We start from the raw sequence: 27,044 nt of genomic DNA, 5'->3' as shown, positions 1-27,044 counted from the left end.
CCGGTGAGTGAACCAGTTCCCTCTCCAAGGGCAGCAGGGGACAACCTTACTGCGGGCCCCCGTGACCCGGAGGGCCCCCACGTCGGATTGTCCCCAAATTCCACAGAAAGGGGCAGCGATCGCGTAGGGCCTCCCCTCCCCCCTGGCCGGGGCACCAGCTCGAGGCGGGAAGGGAGGCCCCGCCACCCTCACGGGCCGCCTCACCCCTCGCAGCCGCCCTCCCCTCACGGCCGCCCCCCGGCCGAGCGGGTGCAGCCTGCTTTAACCCTTCCCTCACGCCGCGGCCACTTGGGCACTGCCCAGCCCTTCTGGTGCCTGGGAGGAGGAGAAGGAGGGTATCTGGAGTCCCCTCCGGCACCGCACAGTGCTCGCTGCTCCTCCTCCCCGCCCCCCGACGGGCTACCCGGGTACCTGCGGCCGGGCGGCACTGCGGGGGCGGGCGCTCCGCTCCCTCCGCTGCCGGCAGCGCTGAGGCGAGCGGCCATGGCGAGCCGCCGCCTGTGAACGCTGGAGGGGGCTCTCGGCCGCCTCCTCCCGCCGGCGGCTCCCCCTCCGGGAGGGGGCAGGGTTAGGGGAGGTGCAGCCGCGGTAGCGCGGCGAGAGGCGTCCAGTTCCCGCTCCCCCGGTCTGCAGGCGGCAGTAAGACCCCTCCCCGCCTCCATCGCCGCCTGTCCCCTTTCTCCTCAGCGCCCGGCCCGGTGGGCTTCCCCCCCGCTGCAAAGCCGGACATGGCGACCCTGCTCCTGCGAGCCCCCCGCTGTCCTCCTCCTCCTCCCCCCGCCGCCACCACCACCACTCCTGCCACCGCCTCCTCCTTCTCCTCCCCGCGGAGCTTTTAATGGCTCGGACCTCCGGCGGCCAAGCGCGACTGCCCCTGCACCAGCCGCAGCGAGGAGAGCCCGCGGGAGCCCGCGCAGCCCCAGCCCCACATACGGTAAGGGCGGCACGGCGAACAATGGGGCCGGGCGGGAGCGGTAGCGGGTGGCGCCCGCCCCGCCGGGCACCGCGGCGAGGGTTGCGGAGCAGGCGGCGGGACCCGCCCGCGGGGTGGTGAGGGCGCCGGCGGCGGGGAGAGACGCCCACGCCGCCCCCGGTACTGCCGCCCCCTCCGCGGGCGGTGACAGCCGCGGGGCCGCGCTGCCGAGTGGACACCCCGCGGGCGCCGCTCAGTCCCGCTTAATCCCATTACCGCGGGTAATCCGCGAGAAGGCAGCGCGCCGAGCGGCGCCCAGACCGCCTTCCCTCCCCCGCTTCCCCCAGGCCACCGCGGCTGGGCGCAGTCCGGGCGGTGGCGGGGAGGGCGGCCGCTCAACTTGGTGCCTTTTGTTTCGCCCCCGGGCTGGGACCCGGTCCCGGCTCCGGGGGCGACCCCCCGGCAGTTGCCCGACGGCGGGTGGGACGCTCCGGGCGTCCGTGCGGTGGGAGCCCTGAGGGGACGCTTGGTGACGGGCGGAGTTGGAAGGACGGACATTCCCGTTGGCCCAAGGAAGGGTTTAGCCCAGGCCGGCAGCCCGCGGAGGGAGGCGGGGAGGTGCCGATTCCGGGGGGCGTGCGAGGGCAGCGCGGCTCCCTCCCCGCCTCGGCCCCAGGGCGGCCCGGGGAGGACGGCCCGGCCCGGGAGGCAGTATGTGCGGGCGCAGGCCAGTGCCACCTCCCTGGGTTCCCTGAGCGGCTCTTAACGGCGCTTCCTCCGCCTTCACACCCAGGGGTGCGGCGGGGTGGCTCCAGCCTGGTTCCTTCGACGCCTCTGCCGTCCCCTCGCCCCTGCCCGAGCTGGAAAGTTCGCTGCTTTCAAAACCCAGCGTTTCCCGCTCTGCAGTATGACCGGCCTGCATCAGGCATGAACCGCCGGGGAAAGTTTTGAGTAAACAGAAGTTTATTTTCAGAGTGGGAGCTCATGTGTAGTAGGCCTTATCTTTTGTGATTCGGCTGCTTTTCTTTTTCTTTTAAAGCAGACACAAACACTTTGGATGTTTTTTCCAAGTTGCTGGATTTGCTTGATTGCTGGCATGAAATAAATGAAATGCGTAGCGTATCTTTTTCGGTCACAACCTTTTTACCAGGTTTTCTTTCAGACATTTGTCCCTGGAGAGTGCAAAGATGATTGTTCTAAGGGAACAGTATCACTCAGCAGTTTTATTATTTGTATCTCTCAGATACTTTCATTCTTGCTCCTTGTATTGCTTCCAATATGTATTTACAGCAAGCAGCTGATGTTGGAATCAAGCCAACAAAAACAAAATTCTCGAGTCCAGTTAAGAAAAGCCCCAAACATTCTTCTGAATCAAGATATCTTCTTCCCCTACTTACAGATGCTTATGGGAGAATTGCGGTATCTAGCTAATTAGTGGATCTGAGCCTTTTAGAAATGGTCCTGCGTACCAAGAAAGTACAAAATCCTCTTAGCTGTGCCTCACATGTCCGACCTGCCCGGGGTCTTGAAACTCTGTGCTGGTTGACCTGACAGGACCGGACTGGAGCTGTATGTGCTGTGCTTGCTGCGGTGCATCCTGGGGCTTGTAGTTACCCTGACGTGCACCTTGCTGGTAAGCTCTGTGTGTGAGGACTGGGTTGTTAGTACAGCCAGGTGAGAGCTGCTTTCCCCTTTGCCCTGGCCTACCCTGGTACCAGAAGTATCTGGTGCTGACCGAAGTGTAAATAATTCTGTGGCTTGAGGATCCTGCTTAATGTTTTTGCTTTCTAATTCAGAGCTTTGTTCTCTTAGGTATAGTTTTGCTCTAGGATTGGGTAGAGTCTCTTTTCTTTGTAAATAGCAGAGATAAGGGGTTTTGTGTAATAGACGGAATTACAACAGCTATTTTTGAAAGCTTAGATGTCGATATAGCAGCCCAAGTGCACTGTAACCTCTTTTATCCCCACAGACTTAAGTTCCAGTGTGTCTGTGGAAGAGATCGTTGGCAGTAGGACCAACTGTCATCATCACGGGAAGGGGTTAGAAAGCTGTATTTTTCTGCTTGCTTTTTGCAGTATCTTGTGTATAGCCAATTAAATTGTGTTTGTTTTTCCTTCTGCACTCTATTTTCTCGAACAAGCCAAATAAACTAGGAAAGTGGGCAGAATGTTTAACACACAGTAATGTGGGACTTCAAAATGTCAGAAGTTGGTAAGAGGTTGAATGTGTAATACTAAAGCCTGACTTTTATTTAATGGCTGAACTTCAAGTTGGAAATCTCCACACACTGCCCCCCTCCCCCCCCCCCCCCCATTGACACAGTTCTTAGTCATTTTGTGATCAATAGCTTAGCACATGCTACTTGTAACCAAACCTGTTGAAAGACACTTGTGGATTATAAATGACCAAAGGGAAAACACTACATAAATGTGATGGTTTGAAAAAGAAAAGAGAAAGATTTGGTTTAGAAGATTTATTTCTGCATTAAAATTCACATGTGGAATTCTGAATTTATAGAGCTATTCAGTAAAATTTCCCCGCTCATGTTAGGTTAATTTGACTTAGGAAAAAATCCAAACTTCCACTTAAGAAATTCATATATGATGAAAATTAGCATCTCTTTTTAAAAATATATAAAAATTCTTGACACTGATGAATACAAGGCTGCCAGTGTTGGCAGCTTTTTAGATTATGTATGCTTTGTGATGGAGCTACCCAAAAGAAATGGTTCCCTGGTTTGAAATATCTTTCATTAAATCTTTGGCTGGCATGGATTTCTAAAAGGGACTGACTAGTGCCGTGACTCCCAAACTGGGATCTGTTAGGGCACAAAGCTGGGAAATATGGTCTGTGGGACCATATTGTTTTCACAGCGTTTGCACTGAAAAGTTGGCTCGTGGGCAGAGAAACTTCAGGGCTGCCAAAGGGTTAAAGATTAATGTGAATGTTGCTGGCTGAGTGGGTCCCCTCAGGTTTTGCAAGGTGGAAGACTCCAGAGGACTTGCATCTTAGGTGGTCGTTAATGGTTGTTGGTCCCTCTTTCCCAGGACTGGAATTTGAAGTGCAGGTCAGTGCTCTGACCTCATCCTCCCCTCAGCTTTGCCCGGGGAAACGCAGATTTGTGTCTTGCTGTGACTGCAGCACAGATCTGGATCCAGAACTTCACTCCAGTAGAATTGACTCGACTCATCTTTTTAAACTTACATTCATAATTAGGAAGTATTTTTTGCAACTGTAGGATTGGGTTGCAAAACCTGATCATAAATGAAGTTCTAGTAGGTGTTTTCTGCAGTTAAACCTCTGTATTATTAATCTCGGTTACGTTCTAGTACAGAATCAAGTGCATTATACTTTTCATACTGTCCTGTGATGATAATGATGGGACTAAACTTACTGTTTTGGGTTTCTGATTTGTGGGGGGTTTTTTCATTGTTTTTTCATGGTGCTTGTCTGTGCCAGTGTCCTTATTTCATACTGTCTTTTTTTAGGAAAGCATGATAAGAATGCTCTTTATTGAATTTGGGTCCACCAACTTCTTGCCCTGCTTTTTCTGTTCTTCTAGAAAAAGGCATGTTTATCTTAAAAGGACCTTTCCAGACTTAATTTCATGACCTTGAAAGGTTATAGTTTGTGTATCTTTTATTTTATTTTTTATTTTCCCCTGTACTTTTCTGACTGGTAGGTGCTGAGTAGATGGTGATGTTTATAGTTTGCAGACTGCTGAATTAGGGAGACCTAAAGGGGCAACTTGCTTTTCTGGTTGTAAAGGCACAGAAGACTAGTTACAGAGGTATAAAGGGTCATCAGGCTCAGCCAGCTTTGAATTTGTGCAAAATGTCAGTAAACTTGGCCTGCAGAAATGTAGGCGAAATCAGACAATTAGGTCAGTCTTTATCAGATATGGGCACTATCTTGTTTGTAATCAATTGCAGCATGATGAGCTTTTCAGTCTTGTCTGTAACAAAGTGGACTTCATTAAATATTATGAGAAATGAAAATATGTTACGCCTTTTGGGAGAGTTGAGACACAGGGTATGAAACATTTTTTTTTTTTGATCTGGAAATATAAATGGAAGAAATTTTTAATGTTTGGTTGTCAGAAAGGACTTAAAAAAAAGAATGGTGACTCAGTTCTCAAATAAAGTGAAGCCTTGTTGGTGAAATTCACGGAGGTGCTAAAGTTCTGTTTTCTGTTGATCTCAGAGGGAACTGTGATTTTTTTGTAATGTGCCCTTGAATGTTATGCAGTAAAGTATGTACAGTAAAATCTGGTTTTGTGTCGCTCTATAAAATGGAGGAAAGAACATTCTCAAGCCATGAAGTCTGCATACTGAGGTTTACAGTACCAGATTTCTGTACAGTACATGTTTGTTGCTAGTCATGAGGAATACTTGCAAGTGGTTGGGTGGTATGTTAGTATAAGGCAGGGATGGTCTTTCCAGGCTATGTTTTCTTTCCCAGGTTATAAATTGAGTGTAGTGGTAAAGCCCACTGAAAGGTGGGAGACGGTGTCTCTGTCTCTGAGGTGGTGTTGCTGGTGCCCTTACTGGTGGTGCCTGGCCTATGCAGCGCTCTGCTGCTTGCCATTAAAATCAGGTTTTTAGCTACCGTGGCATCAGTGCTGGAGGTTGCTGTCCCATGGTACAAGATTTCTCAAATGAGTAGTAATGTTAACGATGACTTCAGTCCCAGTTTTCTTCCAAATATGCTGACTTGGGGGGCCAAAGTAATGGTTTGGACCTTGCAGAGTGACTGAATTTGGGAGAAAGTACTTAAAGAGATAATTACAGTCCAATTTGACCTGTGATTCTACTGTCTTGTAAGACTCTTTAAATTACCCTTTCAAGATCTCTCCCTCATTGGCTATGTTAACATAGAAGTGAAAAGGGTAAGTTGTGCAACCAAAGGGGACCCTCCACATGTCCCCCAAAGTATAGGTTTCCCCAAAGCATCTGTTTCGGTAATACACAAGGTATTTAGGTGTATAATACACAAAATATTATAGAAATTCTGCAGCGGGAGACATGTCACGTGGAAAATTTTGTTTGAGGAAAAGCTGTAACTTTCTGAACAGAGATGTTAGTAGCAAGCCATCCCTGCTTGAAACAACTGCGTTTGAGTGCAGGCAGTGAGTGCATATGCTCCATATATGTAGAGGAAATGGGATCATTGCGTCTGTGGCAAGCTGCTGGAGTACCTGGACTGTCTCGTGCAAAAACATTGATAGGGAAGAGCACACATTTCTATAGGTGAAAAGATGACTTACTGGTGGAAAACCTAGCAGTAATTGGCAAGAGTTGATATTGTTGGCTGCTTCCTTCTCTGGTCTAAGGCTTCTGCGGGCCACTGTCGGCCTTTCTGCATCTTTCACTCCTGATTATTGCAGGACCAGTTGTTTGATCGCTGGTCACTAATAATACTGACAACTGTGTCTCCTTAATCAAGGACCCTTATTTTCAGTCACCTGCACCACAGGCACAGGTCAAGAAGACATTTGTCAGTTTATTCAAATAGCAAATGTAGCACAAAGGGTGTAGCTGCTCAGTAACCTGTATACATTTAATTGGCTCTTTCTGCTCCGCATCATTCATTTTTCTGTTGGTTACGCTCTTTCAAAAAATTTTTTTTCTGTTGCCCGGATTAAGCACTTGAGCTGCAGACATTGTGTGTTCATTTCTTCCATCTCTGAGTGTTATTTTTGGACATGTCCCAGCCTCTGTCTCCCCACTGAACAATACCAAAGGTGTTCCGCAGGGACCTTTGCTAGCCCAGCAATGGAGCACCAGCAGGCTGCTCATTAGTCTTTTATGTCTCTCCTTATCAGTTTTACTCTGAAACTCCCTATCGCTTCAGTTGCACATGTTAGAATAATTAGGCTTCCTGTTCGGCAGGTTTGTACAGCATTGATTTTGGCCTGGAAGTTCAGGGGAGGGGAAGATTACTATTAAATTATATGAAATGGTAAGTATGTCTTCGGTAGTTGCCTTTTTCTGTTACAAGGTGGGTTTAAAACATAGTCTTGCGCAAAGAGAGGCAAGAATGCAAAGCAGACTTTCATGCTACTTATATGGGAGGTGTTTTGTGTTAGTAAATAGGTGAAAATAAATCTTAAAAATAAACCTCTTTTAGGAGGAAAAGAGAGGATGTGGTGATATCTCTATTCGATTGGAACAGGGCTTCCCATCGTTCAGAGGCTCTGGGAACACAGCAGGTATCAGACGGACTTGGAGCATTTCCCTGGCCACCCTGGTCTTCCTACAATTATGGAGAGGGAGGATAGAGTGTCTTTTGGGGGTTGAGGAATGATTTTTCTGTTCTTCCATTCCTATTTCTCGTTTCCCTAATTATCCTGGAGTTTGCTGCTGCTTATGATTTACCATCACAGTGAAATGAATTTCATTTGTTTTTATTTTGTTAACTCTCTGCAGTCTTATGATTGCAATAATAGTGATTACAACTGAGAAGGCTCTGGCCAGCTCTTGCTGTGGTGTATAATAGTAGTGTCTTTTTCAGATTAAAGAAAAGTACAATTTGTTTAGTTTGTCCTGCCTGAGGTTATTTTCTCAAATATCAAGGCTAAAAAGGAAGGTAAAGCTCTTGTAAAAGTAAGAATCTGCAGAAGTTTCCTATTTTCCAGGGAGCAGTTAGTATTCAGGCCCATAACAGTATGAAAAATATTAAAGGGAGAATGAGGAAGGGAACATTCAGTTGCTGTACCTTTTGGAGAATTAAGAGTTTGTACAACTTTATGTACCAAGTAGTCTCAGTACCTTATGGAAGTTAAACTTTTTTTTGTGTGAACCTATAAGATTAGCCTCCTTGGAGGTAACTTTCAGTCTTTTTATTTGAATACCTCAGCTTTTATCTTATTTTTGTGGAAATTCCTCCTGAAAAATCTCTGTTCAGCATTGCATTTGTAAGACCTGAAACCATTAATGTTTACCTTTTAACATGTTAAACATTTAATATTTTTGTTGCTTTTTAAACAGAGGCATCAGTATGTGCATGTAGGAAGTTCAGCTGTATGGTTGTGCTGTTGTAACCTGTGTTGTTCATTAGCCATTTTTTACAGTTTATCTGAATTAATTGGTGCAATGTGTAAAATAAAATTGTTTAATGTTTTGGTGCAGAGCGCCATTTTTTCCCCCGTGTCCTTTGAAATGTTGAGCATAATTTTCAGTACTATGAAAAATAAAATCCTAGAAAACGTGAAAAGAAATATAAAACAAATAAAAAGGAGAAGGTACCTAGAATCTACAGTCAATAAATATTGAACCTGAAGCTAGCAGAAAATATCCTCAAAGTGCCTTGATAGCAAATAAATAAAACAAATACAAAACAGATGGCATGATAGTATTGCAGTGGAGAGAAGGGAAAGTGACCCTGCCATTTGAATATAAAAAAGGTTTTAAAAGGCATTCTAATTAAGTGCTGCTCACAGCTCTGCGTTTTCTAATAATATTTGAATTTTGAGATAAGTCACAAATAGCACAATTTCAAGGATGAAGGATCCGCTTGCCTAAAACGAGTGAGTTGGAAGTGAACTTCTGAGAGAAGAATTTCTAAATAGACCTGTAGGAGAGAAGTTGCTGTTGGTAATTTGTTGGGGCAGGTATTTCCAGCTCTCTCTCTTTTTTTTTTTTTTTTTTTTCCCCTCCCCCTGTGTTATTTACAATTAAGGCTTGAATGGTGATGTTGCCTCTTTGTTTCTGGTTATACTCTGTCTATACCTCTGTAAATTGTTGGACATCTTCAACCATATTAGACAAACAATGAAGCTTAATTAAAAAATAAGTATTAGAGGAGAGACTTAAATCATTGCAGCTGTTGCTGGAGGTCATCTGTGTTGCCTGTCAGCTGCCAGATTGGCATGTGTGTTGGCTGGGCAGTCACATAGGTACTGCTCAAAGCAAATGCAGCCTCGTAGCTTCTAATTAGCAGTGAGTAAATAGGACAGTGTTGAGGGAGGGGTCAGGAGGGCTGGCAGGACAGGAGCCGTGCAGCAGCTGGCTTTTTGTTGGGCAGGGGCTGAGGGAAGAGTATCAGTGGGGTGGAAACCAATTTTTATTAGCTCTGTTGGTCACCAGACATGAGCACATTTACATAGTGGCTCTTAGTGGGTAGGAAACAAACCTAACACTGATGAAGTCTGTCCAGAAAGTGAAATCTTTATAAAAACCCTTGGCTGCATTGGCACCAAGTGCATTTCCCACAGTTATCTGGAAATGCTTTCCGTACCCATGAAGTACTGAGCTTTTATCCAATGAAGTACCAAACTGATGGTGTAAGAGGTAGGATAGCCGTGTGAAGTTTACCTCCAGTTATCCAGCTTTTTAAAAGGAAATCAAGGACTATTTCAGATTCTGAAACAAGAAATTATCATCAAGCAATACCTTGAACATGAGCATTTATCCGTTAATTTTGTGTGCAGTGCACGCTAAGACACCAGAGAAATCGTCGGAGCAGTTTCTAGTTGTAATAACGCTTCAAGGATCATTTGAAGCAATGGACGAACAAAATGACACTTGATGGTAGCTCTCTGCTTGAGAAAACCCAACACAAGGAAGCCATTCCTGTCCCCCTGAATGAAGGGAAAGTACGTGATGGAGGAGAGCTAGGGACTAATAACGGCATAGAATCATAGAATGGTTTGGGTTGGAAGGGACCTCAAAGATCATCTAGTTCCAACGCCCCTGCTGTGGGCAGGGACACCCTCCACTAGACCACGTTGCCCAAAGCCTCATCCAACCTGGCCTTGAACACTTCCAGGGAGGGGGCATCCACAGCTTCTCTGGGCAACCTGTGCCAGTGCCTCACCACTCTCACAGTAAAGAATTTCTTTCTAACATCTCATCTAAATCGACCCTCCTTCAACTTAAACCCACTACCCCTTGTCCTGTCACTACACTCCCTGATAAACAGTCCCTCCCCATCTTTCCTGTAGGCCCCCTTCAGAAACTGGTAAGCCCCGGAGCCTTCTCTTCTCCAGGCTGAACAACCCCAACTCTCTCAACCTGACTTCACAGGAGAGGTGCTCCAGCCCTCTGAGCAGCTTCGTGGCCCTCCTCTGGTCTCGCTCCAACAGCTCCGTGTCTCTCCTGTACTGGGGCCCCCAGAGATGGATGCAGAACTCCAGGTGGGGTCTCACCAGAGCGGAGCAGAGGGGCAGAATCACCTCCCTCGACCTGCTGGTCACACCTCTTTTGATGCAGCCCAGGATGTGGTTTGGCTTTCTGGGCTGCAAGTGCACACTGCCGGCTCATGTTGAGCTTCTCATCCACCAACACCCCCAAGTCCTTCTCCTCAGGGCTGCTCTCAATCCATTCCTCGCCCAGCCTGTAGTTGTGCTTGGGATTGCGCTGACCCATGTGCAGGACCTTGCACTTGGCCTTGTTGAACTTCATGCAGTTCGCACGGGCCCACCTCTCCAGCCTGTCCAGGTCCCTCTGGATGGCATCCCTTCCCTCCAGCATGTCAACCGCACCACACAGCTTGGTGTCGTTGGCAAACTTGCTGAGGGTGCACTCGATCCCGCTGTCCATGTCGCTGACAAAGATGTTGACAAAATGCATGCTACAAGCATATGACTGAAAAATTAGATCACCGTTGTGATGGAATAGCGTGTATGTATGTGTTTGTATGTATGTTGAGAAGTTGGAGTGCAGAAATATTTTCTTTTTCTGGAACCAAGTTGTAGACTTTTCATTTTCCTCAGCAAACAAACCCAACAATCTATATATTCAAGAAAATTCAGACATGTTTGTGAAAGCATTCAAACTGAATGCAGTATTGTTCTTAAGTGTTTGCTAGGGTTGCTTTGAGTCCCTTAGGTCTTTTGGTAAAATTTCACTGGGCAGTAGATAAAACTATCAAATTTTCCTTCAAAGTTCCTTTCCTTAAAAGTGAAAGTAATGTTTGAAAGTACATATTTTATGTTATTATTTAAAATACTTTGAGTGGAAAATAGGTGATGAGAACATCTAATGCACAGACAAAGAGGAACCTCATTAAAGCTGAAGTAGTTAGCTGTAAGATGGTGAGCTGTTCAAGTGTGTACCATAATAGATGGATGCAAATAACAGAGCTACATTTTTCCTCCCAGTGTCATGTAAAGACGGTAACGGGGAGAGCTCAGTATGCCCCTTCATCTCTGGATTCGGATTCTCTGCAAAACCAGTGTGCTATGAGGATAATTATAGCTGCAGAATTAGGTGATGTCTGTCCTTTAAGAAAGCTCAATGAATTTTCATTTTAGTGTAAACACAGTTCAATAGAAAAAAATCCTAAGGAGAGTCTATATTCTACTTTTCTGCCTGCTTTTGTTAAACCAAAATGCCTCCTCCAACCTGAACAAAGTTCTTTGCACTTAAAAGCACTCTAAGATTGGAACTGAAGCTTGGATGTGTGTGAAGGAAAAATGGTAGCTATACATCTAAAAAATGTCTACAGAAAAATGTAAAATGCTTCTAGAAGTTGTAAAGCCTTGTATCTGCGGCAGTTCTGGGTTTACCTTGGAGCAGAATGAATTTTAGAGAATGGCGATCTGAGAACAGTTCCAGCTTGGCAAGGAAAATGTGATTTGGAGACATGGAAGAGAAAATTAATCAGAATAATAGGTCTGGCTGTTGCAAGTATATTGAGCCTAATGAAATTAATATCTGAAAATTAGTTATAAAACCAACCTGATAATATATAACAGGACCTAAGAGGATATTTGAAAATCTGCAGGTAACTCCAGGATTTTTCTGTAGAGGAGTTCCCAGGAGTGGAGTAAGAATACCTGCTTTTGTTTTCCCATAGAATATTTGAATTGCAGTAAGCAACCCCAGTGCACTCATGTGCGCATGTTTCCTGTTGCAATCAAGTGACAGTTTGGCTCAATTTGGAGAAGGCTGAAATGCCTGAGAGCTGGATTGTACAGTATCAGCTGGGTAAAAGGTTCCTAAAGTCTTTTGGCAGTGTCTGACTTTTGTGAAATAAAATATGCTGCAGCAATTTATGATTTCTGTGTGGGTCTATTAACCAACAATTGAATTTATTCTAAGCATTAACTTGCTTGTTTATGACAAATCCTGGAATAGCCTATTTTTTTCATTAGATTTCCAGGCTAACTTTAATTGGAATCTTGTCAGAAAGACAAGCTAGTCTGATTACTTTTGAATGTGTTTAAGGAAAGTTTCATAACTCCTTCTTCGGTATTCCTCCAGTAAGGCCTGATCCTTTTTTATCTACGAAGTTTAAAGCTTGAGGGGACAATAAAGACTCAAATCAATTGGAAGTAATTGCAACTAGATCATCAGCATAGTTTTGTTTAATTTACAGTGTTTATTTAGTGCTCTCCTGTTGAGGAAGTTTAATCAAATTCCTCGTGCTGTGGAGCACTGCAGGGAGGAATAGCAATGATCCGGGTGCTTGTTTTGAGGGCTCTACCTTATGTATGTGTAGTTCTGCGTTTGGGAAAGAAAGATTTTTATTACCTGGTGTGGCAGCTGGAGTGGTTCCTGTGTACCTGAGCACAGGGATGCAGGGGGTCCCTGTTGGCTGGGTGCTTTTAGTGGGGCCAGGCTTGTCCCACATCGATGCTCTTAAAGCATCAAGAGGGAGGAGCTCCATTTTTGAATTAAAGTCACACAGCAACATAGGTGAAATGAGTCCTTTGAATGTTAATAAAGTGAATACAATTGTGTTAATACCACATCCCTGTTATTTTGGAATAGACAGAATAGGCTTTAGAAGCTCTTGGCTTCTCACTGCTTGTTGTTTGTACTTCTTGTTTAAGTGTGCTTTGTTACAGTGCTCATCTTTGAGGGCTGTGTTGGTGGTGCCTGATGTAATACTATGCTGCACAGAGACAGAATCCTTAAACCCGAAGTCTGAGAGTCTGTGCGCTATGGGGCAGCTTCATACTGTTCTCTTCAGGGAGTAAGATTTGACAGGGGCAGTTGAAAAGCAGAAGTCTGACCTTTGAACGCATGGAATGTCGCGGGGGCTTATCCTTACCCAGTATGCAATTAGTTCATGTTAGAGGGAAGAACAGTAACCCATTTCTTTATGCCTGTTTCTTTTGTCTACCCTTTATTTCCACCTTCTTTCCCCTCTTTGAAATTCCCATACACGTATACTTTCAGTGGTTTCGTAGTGTGTTATGCTGTTTTCTGATTCACTAGTAAGGCTGAATTTTGTTCAGGGTGAAAGAAAAACATGATGTAAATTGAGGTTCTGTGATTTCTATTTCTGCACGTCATGTGTGCTGCTGTTGGCAGTCCTGGGAAGAACCATTCCTCTGTCTTAGTTTTAATGACAGTTTGTGAGCAAAACCAAATCCAACAGTACTGTCACCATTGCAAGGCTAAGATTAAGGAAACGTATTTATTCACTAGAAATTAATGAATATATGGCTTTTCTTCTTGAAATAAAGGGCAAAGAGTCTGCAGTCTGAATCATTCCTTTAATGAAGGTAGGGTATTACTGGTGCTACTTTTATGAGGTTTTCAGGTAGTAAGAATTATTTGGTGCTCTCCAAACCTGACTATATTGATTACTTGCACAACATTTACTTCTTATGCCTTCTTGAATTCCACATGTTTTTATTTCTCAGACCCCTTTTTTAATGCACTTATTATCTGTGACAGCATTCTATAGTATTGATCCATAATACCTGTATTTATCTTTTCCATTGTTAACGCAACTGTGGTGAAAGGACACACTGTTCATGTTTTGTAAAGTTTTGGTAAGCTTGTAAGTCAAAACCGTTGCTGGTATAGAGACTCAGAACTTCTTCGCTGTTCATTTCTTCAACAAAAGTGTAACTATGTAAGTTTTGAATAATATTCTTTTTCCATTAGTCCTACAGCTTTCTTAACAGTAAGGAAGGAATGCAAATCTTTGGAGGCTCATCTGGGATTTTGATGGCCCAATAAAGCTAAAATTTTTTTGGCATGAAGCCTTTAAGTGTTGCAACAGATCTTGTATATGATTGGTATGATTTAGAAGGACTGCAAACGACAAGCCCTGTATTGGACAGTTATCTTGATGGATTTGTTAGAGGCTTTTTTCCCTTCTCCCCTGTGGCAGAATACAGTCAACTAAAGATTTGCCTTGTGATCATCACGAGATTCAAATTTAAAAAGGTCTTGAAATTCTGTACTTTGTCATGTAAGTTCTACATGTACTTTGCTCTGTACTGTGTGATTAAGAAAGAAAAATTTTAAGAAACATGCATGGGTTGTGAGGCAGCTATCAATTATTAAGAGAATATGGCTATTAATGTCTGATTAATTTTTTTTTAAACTCACTTATTTTTCCACTAAGAGAAATCAGTCTTCCCCCCCTCCATGGATTTACAAGTCACTTTTTTTTTTTCTGTCACTTAACAGATTAGACACCTTGAAGAGTTAAACATTTATCTTTTACTCTGTAATGCACAGGACCTTTTTTCTGACTGATAATTACCCTTGATATTACCTGCTTCAGGTTTTGTTCAGTGATTTGTAGGGTGAGGTTATTATTGTTTCCATTGCCTGCAGAGCTGTGTTTTCAGTGATTGACTGAAAGGACGAGTTTTAGGTAACTGCAGGCTTGAGCTAGTGTTTATAAGAATCTTGGCAATGGTCCTAAATTCTCTTTTGTATATCTATAATCTGATTCAAGGGTGCTCCCTATAAGGACTGATGTTTTTGTTCAGGCTTCTTTCAGATGTCTCTAAATACCACTGGTTCTATTAAAAGAGGAAAAAAAAACCTACTCCATAATTTACAATCTTACTGTTTGGGATCTTTCCTGCTGGTAAACTGGCCTGTGTAAAACTGCTCTAATTCTTCCTAAATCTTTAAACTTCCCACTTAACTTGCAAACCACATCCCTTACATGCTCCTACACTTTTTTTTATGCTGCAAACAATTTGTTCCCTTGCTGCTTTGCTGTGGATCCCCTTGGTTCTCTGGGGAGCTTTTCTTCTCCAGGTCATCCATTTCTAGTACAGAGAGCGGGAAGGAGCCCTTCAGGAGGACTCACTGTGCAGGGGTTTGTCTTCATGGCAATTGGCTTTCCAGAAAGATCTGACCTGTGATTCTGTGATCATGTGTAACCTAGTTACTGGACCAGGAGATCTGTCAGTCTCTCTCTTCACTTCTGAATTTTAATATTTCTCTAACTGCTATCTTCTGTGTTATATAAAATATTCTGTACATTTGTTTTCTTGAAATGTATTTACTCATTTTTATGCTGAGCTAAAGCAGTTAGTGATTAATAACCTCAAGGTTCCCTTTTGTTACCGTATACTTAGTCATTTTATCTGTATTAGTAAGGCATGATGACCTATTTTGGTTAGTATGTCTCTGTTTTTTGAGCTGAAAGATGATAGCAGAAGTTTATCTTGGAATTTCTTGGGTATGCTAAAGACAAAAAATGGGAATAAAATACCAAAAATGTTAGTGAAGGATGGGTTCTGTTCCATAAGATGTTAGAAATGTGTTAGACTATGAAAGCTTTAATGTGTCACCCTTGTTTTAAAAATTGTCTTTAATAAGGAGTTTATATATTTATATACTTCTGATCATTTTAAGACCCTTCAAGCAAGTATGACTTTGCTACAGGAATTCAGTAAGGTGCCACTATGCCTTACATCCATTAACAGAGGTTCTCTGCTGCCTGGCAGTATGTATTCCTTACTGACCGAGGCAGCTGCTAATTTATTTTTTTTTTTAGATAAATACAACTTTGAAGGCTCCTTGCTGAACAAATCCATTAAGAGAACTGCCTAAAGGATATCTTATTTTTGCAGAACATGCAAAAAGTCACAGTCACTTTGCAAGCTGAGGGCTGTGGTAACATACTATTTATTTTCCCTTAAAGCAATATTGCATTTGTCTGTTCTGCTGGTGCTTCATGCTTAGAATTTACTAATTGGCGGGAAAAGACTTTAAAAGGATTGAATAATCATACCTTTTTTTTTTCATTATGTTGTCTTCCATTAAAAAAATCCCATTTTTTTCCTTAACTTACAAGATCCATTGACTTCATAGGTATTTGTTTATCCATTTCCCCATCTTAAGCACTTGAGACGCATGAGAACAAAGCCATAAGCTTCCCAAATTATTCCCTAACTGACTACTAATTAATCGTAGTAGTTGCAAGACTCATACTTTGTTGCAAGAAGGATGAAAATGTCAGGTTCATGACTTGTGTGTCATGAACACGCCATCCATGTTGCTGATATCCCACTGTCCATGTTGCCGACAAAGATGTTAAACAGCACTAGTTCCAATACCAGTACTCCTGAGGAACGCCACTCATCACTGGTCTCCACTTGGACATTGAGCCGTTGACCACAACTCTTTGAGTGCGACTCCAGCCAATTCCATATCCACTGAGTGGTCCATCCATCAAATCCATGTCTCTCCAATTTAGAGAGAAGGATGTCGTGCAGGACAGTGTTAGATACTTTGCACAAGTCCAGGTAGATGATGTCAGTTGCTCTTCCTTTGTCCACCAACGCTGTAACCCCATCATAGAAGGCCACCAAGTTTGTCAGGCATGATTTGCCCTTAGTGAAGCCATGTTGGCTGTCACCAATCACCTCCTTCTTTTCCATGTGCCTGAGCATAGTCTCCAGGAGGGTCTGCTCCATGATCTTGCCAGGCACAGAGGTGAGACTGACTGGCCTGTAGTTCCCTGGGTCTTCCTTTTTCCCCTTTTTAAAAATGGGGGTTATCTTTCCCCTTTTCCAGTCAGTGGGAACTTCACCAGACTGCCAGGACTTCTCAAATATAATGGAGAGTGGCTTAGCAACTTCATCTGCCAGTACCCTCAGGACTTGGTGAACAAAGAAGTGTAATTCACCTAGAGGCTGAACTTTCTGAGGCAGTGATACAGGAAAAAAATGTGTAGGCTTGGTAAATAGGGATGAAACTCAGGATCCATCAGAGCAAACCCAGGAGATAATGTGAATGATGAAACTGACTGCAGGGTTTGGCCTTGAACACAGCTGATAATTGAAGGGTAGGAACAGTTTATCCTCCATCCACAGGATGCTCCTGCTGACCTTGTGGCGTTGCACAGGCTGAGAACAGTGCGATTTTCCCAAGCATGCAAGAGGTGAACTGGGGAGATCTTACTGGGAGAAGGGGAGAATTAGCACTTGCTAGACACCAGCATATAGTATTGCATGTGGCCGTTTTCGTTACTTTTCCTCCCCCTCTGTAGTGCCCTACTGCAAAGATTAAGTGTGTTGGTAGCTTTTCAGTATTGTGGTACAGTTACTGAGCAAAATGAGTTCTATTGCTGTAATCTGCAACAGCCAGTAGAGCTTATCAAAATTATTGCAAGGCTAGGAGCACCTCTCCTATGAGGACAGGCTGAGAGAGTTGGGATTGTTCAGCCTGGAGAAGAGAAGGCTCCAGGGAGACCTTATAGCAGCCTTCCAGTACCTGAAGGGGCCTACAGGAAAGATGGAGAGGGACTGTTTACAAGGGCATGGAGTGACAGGACAAGGGGAATGGCCTTAAGCTGAAGGAGGGCAGGTTTAGATTAGATGTCAGAAAGAAATTCTTTACTGTGAGAGTGGTGAGGCACTGGAACAGGTTGCCCAGAGAGGTTGTGGATGCCCCATCCCTGGCAGTGTTCAAGGCCAGGTTGGATGGGGCTTTGGGCAATGTGGTCTAGTGGAGGGTATCCCTGCCCATGGCAGGGGCGTTGGAACTAGATGATCTTTGAGGTCCTTTCCAACCCAAACCATTCTATGATTCTATGAAAATAAATACACTGTGTTTAGCGTTTATTTTAGCATAGTTAGGACTTCAGATCCTTTCTGGTGTGAACCTTTTATTCTACATATGAGTTGCCATGTACAACTCAGCCACTTGCACACATTCCAGGGATTGCTCATACCTCCCCGGAAGTGTTACCCTAGCTGGTCAGTTAAAACTTGCAGTTGGTACCACAGTCATTATCTCCTCTTTGGCACCATTTTATAAGTACTTGAAAAGTTGACATAAGTTGCCTCTGTACAGCCTTCTTTTGATTTCTGCAGAAACATCACTTTTTTCAGGCAGAAATATTCCAGGTGGCATTTCTTGGAGGGGCAGGAGGGAGGAAGGGCTTCCATGCCTCTCTTCAGGTAGGTAAATGGGTTCTTTTCCAACACCTACTTCCGTGCAGGATTCCTGGATAATCGTCCTGTTGAGAGAGTCCTTGTCTGCACAGTGAGCCGGAAAGGTTGGTGTTCTTTAACTGCGTGCATCTTCAAATTCAGCCTCTATTGGTAGGAGAAAAGAAATTGAGCCATATTTTCACTTTTGTAACCTTAAAAAACCAACCAGATGTAGAAACATGGAAACCATTAAGATTTCTTTCCAAAGCAGGGGGGAACATCCCTCTTTCTGAAGTGTTCCATCATTCTGCATCCAGCTCTGGGGCCCTGAACATAAGAAGGGCATGGAGCTGTTGGAGCAAGTCCAGAGGAGGGCCATGAAGATGATCAGGGGGCTGGAGCACCTCTCCTATGAAGTCAGGCTGAGAGAGTTGGGGTTGTTCAGCCTGGAGAAGAGAAGGCTCCAAGGAGACCTAATTGCGGCTTTCCAGTACCTGAAGGGGCCTACAGGAAAGCTGGTGAGGGACTGTTTATCAGGGAGTGTAGTGACAGGACAAGGGGGAATGGGTTTAAGCTGAAGGTTTAGATCAGATATTAGGAAGAAATTCTTCCCTGTGAGGGTGGTGAGGCACTGGAACAGGTTGCCCAGAGATGTTGTGGAGGCCCCCTCCCTGGCAGTGTTCAAGGCCAGGTTGGATGGGGCTTTGGGCAACGTGGTCTAGTGGAGGGTGTCCCCGCCCGTGGCAGGGGGGTTGGAACTAGATGATCTTTGAGGTCCCTTCCAACCCAAAGCATTCTATGGTTCTTACGGGCTGTTTTTGCATAGATGGGAATCTTCTGTAACACAAAACATTCATTTCTGGTCTTATTCTGTGGCCTGGCTGTAGCAGAGCAACTGGTTCTACGGCTGCTGCATGACATGTCTGCGTGCGCTTCCTTGGAGCCCCATGAAAATCTGTGGGCTCTGCTGGGACAAGCTGGAGGCTGCTGTGCCCTCCCTGCTGTGGTAGCATGAGTTCAGAGAGAACTGAAACACAGATCTGTGAAAGCACTGAGAAACTGGCAAAGAAAATTTTTAAGTTCTTGGATGTGTTTTCCGTAAATAGTAATGAGAGGTCAGATCCTGAATGCTGGCAGCAGTCTGCTAGTATTTCAGCAGGATTTTGAGTGAAATTGTTTCAGTGTGGAAGCAACAACTTGGAAACGTTAACTTAAAATCGGTAGTGGGAGATGGCCGTAATGCTTAATACAGAGCTTGTGAAGTAGCAAAGCTGTGGACAGTGAACAGGTTGACACCAGGGTGGATAAAAAAATATGTAAATGTACTGTTTTAAAAACCTCCTCTTCAGAATAAAACTGACAAATTTCAGCCTTAATTTCTACTTTTGGGAAGGTCTTACCTGTATGTGTTACTTTCAGCTAAGTAAAACACTTTGTATCAGTGACTTCTGAAATTAAGTAGTGTCAAAAGATGCGACTTTTGTATTGTCATTTATTGTATCCATTGTGTACAGTCATTTAAAATATATAAGGCAACTGAAGGGGAACTACCCTTTAAATTTTTTAGATCTCTATTTTAGTGTCTTTACACTGGATCAAGTTCTGCTTTTTACGTTTTTCCAAGTGTAAGTACTTTTCATTTTTTGAGAAGCCCAAAAGCTTTTGTGTTTTGTATTTGCTTTTGGTTTAGCTGCCAGATGCAGAGGGAATATTTTCTTTTTGAATGAACTCAGGACTGAGAACTCATCTGGGAGATCAGAAAGTAGTAAAGCTTTTTCTTCTTCCTTTGTCTCTTTTAATCTATGAACAAAATAGTCAGATGGGAGAAAATTAGGATTATGTGCATTAAAGCTTGAGGCACACAAAGAACTCCAGATATCTAACTGAAGGCATCATGCAAATTAGGTATCTCACGGGCTTAGTGGTTTTTAGATACCTAATAGAATTTCTTGGTATTTTAGTAAATTTTACTATTAGTGAATTATGGTCACCAAATCTTAATCTCTCTATTGTGTAATAAATAGTTCTGTTTTAAATAGCAGTCTTGTTTGTGGTAAAGTTTTTTTTCATTTTCTGATCCAGTTTTTAGGATGACTTTTAAGACATCTTAGTGGTTTACATTTAGTTCCTTCCAAATGCAGCGCATTGAAAGCCGTAGTAAAATTGGCATCTTACTATAAAGAAACAAATCCACTACTGATTTCTTGGACAAAAGGTGTAAAAGCATGTGCTGGTTTAGGCTGGGATAAAGTTAATTTTGTTCATAGTTCATAACTTCATAGAATTAATTTTCTTCATACTATGGGGCTGTGTTTTGGATTTGTGCTGAAAACAGTGTTGATAACACAGGGATGTTTTCATTACTGCTGAGCAGTGCTTACACAGAGCCAAGGCCTTTTCTGCTTCTCACACCACCCCACCAGCGAGTAGTCTGGGGGTGCACCAGGAGTTGGGAGGGGACACAGCTGGGACAGCTGACCCCAACTGGCCAAAGGGATATTCCATACCATATGATGTCATGCTCAGCATATAAAGCTGGGAGGAAGAACAAGGAAAGGGGGACATTTGGAGTGATGGTGCTTGTCTTCCCAAGTAACCATTACACGTGATGGAGCCCTGCTTTCCTGGAGATGGCTGAACAACTGCCTGCCCATGGGAAGTGGAGAATGAATTCCTTGTCTTGCTTTGCTTGCGTGCGCAGCTTTTGCTTTACCTATCAAAATGTCTTTATCTCAACCCACAAGTTTTCTCACTTTTACTCTTCTGATTCTCTCCCCCGTTCCAATGGGGGGAAGTGGGCGAGCAGCTGCATGGTGCTTAGCTGCCGGCTGGGGTTAAACCATGACAAAGCAATAAATGTAAACAAGGCTATATAACATTTAGGAAAGTGTGTAAATATTGTGGAACCTGCTGGTTATGGAAGAAGAAGTACCAAAGTAAATGCAAAGACAATATTTAATTGCAAATGAATCTTTGAGATATATCAACTAAAAGAAATGAACTTCTAAAGGAAAATGACAGAAGCAATTTTCATGTAAGGTTTTGTGCTTACTAATGTGTTTACTTTCCAATAATGACTTAAGCCATCTGTTTTATCTTTCATTTGGACCATAAAATTTATCTTAAAATACTTCAAAAATAGTCATGCTGTCTTTTTTTTTTTTTTTTTTTTTTTTAATTCCACAAGTTTCATGTACTAGTAGAGCGTGTATTCAGCCACGGAGGCGAGTCAAAAGGAACACTGCCAAGGTGCAGACTACAACATAACTCTATCTGTCTTAAATGTTGAAGTACAGATGCATAGGAAGGCAGGGGTTTTGTTGTTATTTGTGCTTTGCTGAGAAAAAACCCCCAGTTCTTTCCATGCAAGGCTCACGATACTACTGCTACTAGTCCTAGTCCAGGAAGTTAGAATAGAATAGACTATTTTCAGTTGGAAGGAACCTACAATGATTATGAATTGTATGAGCCTCAGATGTACTTTTGATGTGCTTGTCTGCATTTGAGAGATTTTCCCCTCATTTTCCCCTACAGACTATTTTGTGCATGGCTAGAAGTGTATTCAGGTGAGATTTCTGTCCCCTATACACGTGAACTTGAATTTCCTGCCACTTCACGTTGGAGGGGAGAATGAAATAACCTACAAACAGATCCTCCCAAGCACAATTCCTGGAAACTGTATACTGTTGTGGGTATGTTTATTTTCTACTTGTCTCCTTGCTGTGATAACCTCAACTTTTTGAGGAAGGGAGCAGACCGTTTATTTAAACAACCTGTTACAGCAAAATGTCATTTACATAAGCAACAGCAGATCCCTTCATGCTACTGAACTCTGTTTTCCTTTGCAGAGACGAGGGAGACTTTTTCTGTGAGTCTGACCAAAGGATGCCTGGAGTCTTGAGCTACATTACCCTGTAAAATTAGAGAGACTTCTTCAGCAGAGGCAAGGCTGAAAAACTCAAAATCAATCAATCTTATATATGCTTAAAGAAATTGAAAAGGGCTATACCTGAACTTTGCTTTTCAGAGTGATCAGGAGCTCAGTCCAGTCTTCAGGCACCATTTGTGTTTGTAGTCTAAGGCTGTTTTGTCTTCAGGTCTTAGTGAAGTCAGAGGATAAAGAAATGTCCTTGGTGATGTGATGAGGCTTTGCAGTGGTTTTTTTATGCCTGCCTTCTCCTCCCTTCCCCCAGCTACTCCCCTCGTGGTTATGTCCAAGCCTTAACTTTACATTATTGAGACTTAGTTTTTGCTTGGATACTACTTGATACCAGAAACTGGCTGCTTTGCATAGATATGTCTGCTGACCTCCTTTAACAATATGAAAACTTAAGCATTTCCTCTTTCTGCAGGTGGATCTAGAGGGGATAGGCATACTGGTGACAGTGGTTCCCAGAATATTAATTTTTTATTTATGCGTAGTCACAGACCTTCCCAAAGACAACTGGAATGACAGTAGCTTTCCATTTGGGTTAAATGAGGGAACAGATAAATACCCTTTTGTTTAGGTGAGACAATAGTCTCAGAAAGATCTCCGCTCTCCCCCTCCCCCCAACAATGGTCTTGAGACTGAACAGCGCGGCTTGTGCTGAGCAGTTAGAGCACTGCTGGTGGTTAGCTTCATTGTCTGACTCCTTGACTCTGATTCCTGAACACCACAAAGAAGCATATTAAAAATCACATCTTTTTATGACAGTGAATCTTGTATTACTATTACGAAAAGGGTTTAGCCAAGGTCCCTGGAAAACGTTCTTTGCTATAATAGTTTGTCTTGCAAGTTGAACCTGAATACAGAAGAGGCTTGGTGATTGCAGAGACGCCTTGTAGACAAGGTGTCTGGAGCACCTAGCAGTTTAGAGAAGCAAAGTCTACAGGCTGTATATAGAAACAGATGAGGGCAGGGGGTGCAGTACCCCCAAAATACCCCCTCCACACAGTGGTACATTAAAAACAACTTGTCAAGAATATGTCTGATATTGGGCAAGGTGTGAACTATTATGGCAAAGTTTCCTGCTGATTAGGAGGTCTTGCAGAAAGCTGTAAAGCTTGGTGCAGCATTGTTTCCATTCCATTCATAGGGTTTGTTTGAAAAATACCAGGATCATAAGCTGCTGAAATTGGAAACATGAAAGGAATTTCTGGGGCTGAAAAAACCCAGGATGGACAAATGTATCTTAACGTGAACTTCAAAGGGTTTGTAATACAGACGAAGTTGTTAAGACTGATTTTTTGATTATATGCCTAATATAAAAGGGGAAGAGTTAGTGCTGAAAGCAGAAGAGCATGGAACAAGGTAATGCTGACCTCTGATCTGAGAGGGAAAAACTGGCCTCCTCTTCCTTTTGTAAGATAGTTTTCAAGTATCTTCTATTTGGACTAAACAGTTGACCATAGTAATGAGGTCTGGTTTTCCTAAATGTATTATACTTGCCATAAAAACACCTGGTGGTGGATCCCATGACTGAATCAGCATAATTCTGGGTGTTTATAGGAAAGTACAGGTCAAAACTTCTAATGGCCAATATCTATCCAGTTGGACTGGTTGGCTAAAAGTGGCCCCAGAATAATAAATTCCCTCCTATTAAAAGATCTGGAGTCATATATTCTGATCTGGATCTAGCACTGGTAAGTTACAGGCTAGTACCAGTGAAACATCCATGGAGACACATCTCATTCTGTCTATTTGAAAACAAAGTGAACAGTGCTTTTATTTAAGAAATGGTCTCAGAATTAGTGGGACCTCAGAGGCATGCAAAGAGGAATGAGGTACCAAGAACTAGACTAGAGCTGTAGTCCAAATGCTTCTACGGTTTTGCAGAAGTTGTAGATAAGGCAGAGTCTTGTGGGAACACAGCATTATCACAAGAGGTAGGGCAGCAGTTATGTGAAGTTGTTGCTATGGATGGAGATGCACTTTGGTGAGATAAGTGACGCTGTTTTGAAATCACAATGGAGAAGTAGGGGCGAGTCACTGAATTAGTCATCTTAGTGCTGGTATTGAAATTTGCGGGTTAATCACTGAGCTGAGACAAATAAGCCCAATAACATGACAAAATAAGCAGTAACAGACTTACTTACCATCTGACAAGTGGTGCTAATATCTCAAGGAGGAGTTGACCTCTTCACACAACAGCATAAGGCATGTCAGTGACCGAGCTTTGTTGTTTAACAAGCTGCTCAGATGTATTTCGTATCATGCTAAGAGTTATTGTTAGTGTTATCTTTGGCGCAGGAAGGAGAATGTGGGCAACTGTTCCGTTGCAAGTCTGTCATCGTAGCCAGTAGGAACCAATTGTGGCTTTATGTGGAGGTTTGTGCGGTCAGTGCTGTACAGCTCAGAGCCTGGACTGTGGATGAAGGTGATCTCTTCCAGCCTCTGTGGCTTTCAGTGATTTGTGCAGGAAAGCCACCACCACTGTAGAAGTTACAGGGCAGCTGAAGTGGCAGTTGAGCCCAATACAGTGTTAGAACAGATTGGGTTTTTTGTTGGGTTTTGTTTTTTGTTTGGTTTGGGGATTTTTTGGTGAAATGGTGTGTGCCTGCGTGCAGAACACGATGGAAAAGTGTAAGAGATGGTGTGTGGAAGCAGAGAGAGAATACACGAAGCACAAGAGATCTTGTTGAGCAAGCTGCTATCTGGAAAAAGATTTCAAATTGGAAGTTTCTGCATGACTGATTCCTACTTCCCAGGGGAAGGATTTTCTCTGGGTTTCAGCTCTATCAGTTTCTCCCAAGAGAAATAACATACCTAAGCTCTAAATATTTTCTAGGTACTTGAGCTAAAAATGGGTGATACTGAGAAATACAAATTCACTTCTCGCTGGAAGCTCCCTTAGTATTTCTGCAAGGGAACCAAAGTTTGTATAATTTCTTTAAGGCACTTTAAGTATGTTTTTAACAACAGGTAAGAAATTCAACAGGTTAGCTGCTAGGCACAAAATTTAATTGTATTTATAATGTGATGGTAAGGCTGTGCAAGTGGGCATATATCTCACCTTATGAGTGGCTGCATAAATTTTAGTGCCTCATAAATCTCATCAAGAGGCCATTTTCTTGACATCTCCCAGATTCGTAGTTTGCCTGCCAGCCGTTTTAGGAGGTTCTTGGGAGGAGAGCTGCGTGAGTGGCAGGGGACATGAAGGCAGAACAAGCTTTAATGCTGTCTGTAGTGCCTTCCCTTGCCAATCAGCTCCTGAAACCCTGCAGAAGTAGAGTGGCCTCTTTCTTCCTCTTTCATCTTCTTCATCCCCTTTTTTTACTGCCTTTCAGAAACTGTGCAACTTCTCAAATGGCTTTCAAATTCACCAGCATGGCACTGTAATTGAGCTCAGCCACCTGAAGTGGGGGACAGGAGCTGCTCTTGTATACCTCAGCTCTAGTGAGGTTTTTGGTACGAGGACACAAAACAGATGTACATCTGATTGTTTAATGTAGGCAAAATTACAGGTTGGCCATGCCTAACCCAGTCTAGAAATGTGTAGCACAGCTGTGTTCATGTGACAGGCACGTGCTTAATCGAGTGCATCTTTCCAACAGGAAGCAAATCTTTGTCTGGTGGCTTCAGCAGGTGCTGCGTATGGGTGTTCCTGCACAGTCTGGGAGGAACCTTCAAGAAGAGAGTGGAAGAAGTAATGCTTTAGGAAACAGACATCAAAAGATGGGGCTTCCCAGCACTGCACATCTTGCTTGAAGATTCCTGGGCCTGTAACATGGGATTTAGCTCTGGTGTTTCCAGCCAGAGATATGGTTTAGCCCAGATAATGGCCAGTAGTAATGCTTAGGGGAAAAAGCATTAGGAAAGACAGTGATCCCTCCCAGCTTTTGGCAGGCTGCAGTTCAAGGACTTTAAGCAAGAAAGTCATGTCTGCAGCTTTGTTTAACAGTCCTTGACAGACTTTCTTTTATGAGTACATCTAATCATGCATTAATCTGTTTTAAATTTTTGCCTTCACAACATCCTGTGACAATAGGTTCTGCAGTTAATTCTAGTATGGAAAAAGTACCTCCTTTTCCTCTTGTTTTTAAACAAGCTGCCTGATAAACTTAATTTTATACCGCCTAATTCATTTATTCAGAGACGTGATTTCCTATTTGCTTTCTTTATAATACAACTCATGGTTTTATGTCTGTCATCTCATCCATCTCCCCTTCTAATCTAAAAGCACTTGTTTGTTTATTTCTTCGTAGGTTAAAGATGCTCCAGGCCTCCCATTGTTGTGACCATTCTTTGAACCTTGTCTCCTTCTGCTATGTCCTTCTCCAAGGAGGGCTTCTCAGAGCAGCAGCTCTAGGCTGCACCAAGGATTTGCGGTGGCACAGTGGCGTTCCCTGCTCACTCCTGACGTTCCCTTTGCTCTCCCAGCTGGCACTGAGCTTTGCCGTCTGTGAGCGAGTGATTCCTTGCTTTAATTAAAACTGCAGTGGCTCCAGGGTTTCCAGTCCCTATATTGGCTATTATTTTGTGTTGTGCATTTATAAATACCTGACAAACTTATCTGCATCTCTTCACAGTTAGTTCTCATGATTTGATAATCACCAACAAACTTTATCGTATTACTGCTTGCTCCATTTTCCACATAAATAATAAATACATTGAGTTACATAAATGCAAAACCAGAGCTGTTGTGAAAACTGGCTATTTGGTCCTGTGCCGTTTCTTCTCATCTAACCAGTTGTTAATTTGCTGAAGGACCTTCCGTCTTATCCCATGACAGTTCAATTTCTTTAAAAGCCTGCGGTGAGAGACATTGTCAAAGGTTGGTTAGAGATGCAAGCACGCACTATGTATCATACATACCACACTTATCCATATATGCCATGGGACGTTTGTTGCAAAACCAGTATGTCATATTTGTTTGCATACCTGCTAATTCTGTTCTTAAAATTTCTATCAATTTTCTCAGTGTAGGGGTGAGCCTATAGCTACCAGCCTGTAGTTCCCTGGAGCCCTTTTATTGAAATTGGCAGCGCATCCTCTGCTTTTTATATCTTGTTTGTTAAGTTTTCTTAGAGGGAAGCTAGGCAGCATGGTTAATAGTTCAG

General features: G+C 43.4%; 1 protein-coding gene across 4 annotated transcripts in view; it reads left to right on the top strand.

Annotated features, from left to right (window-relative positions):
- Window positions 1-507: 507 nt before the first annotated feature.
- The window catches only part of FARP1 (FERM, ARH/RhoGEF and pleckstrin domain protein 1), a 220,142-nt gene continuing 193,605 nt past the window's right edge, over window positions 508-27,044 (top strand). For 3 of the 4 annotated variants that reach the window (XM_054822035.1, XM_054822016.1, XM_054822008.1), the window contains exon 1: window positions 564-934. The gene's annotated coding sequence lies outside the window, so the exon portion shown is untranslated. Of the gene's footprint in view, window positions 935-27,044 lie in introns of all 4 variants that reach the window. The other variant, XM_054822026.1, reaches the window with a different exon arrangement.

The sequence above is a fragment of the Grus americana genome, chromosome 1 (assembly GCF_028858705.1).
Source record: "Grus americana isolate bGruAme1 chromosome 1, bGruAme1.mat, whole genome shotgun sequence".
NCBI lineage: Eukaryota > Metazoa > Chordata > Aves > Gruiformes > Gruidae > Grus > Grus americana.
Note: the sequence above shows the minus strand (reverse complement) of the source record. Positions and strands in the feature narration are given on the sequence as shown.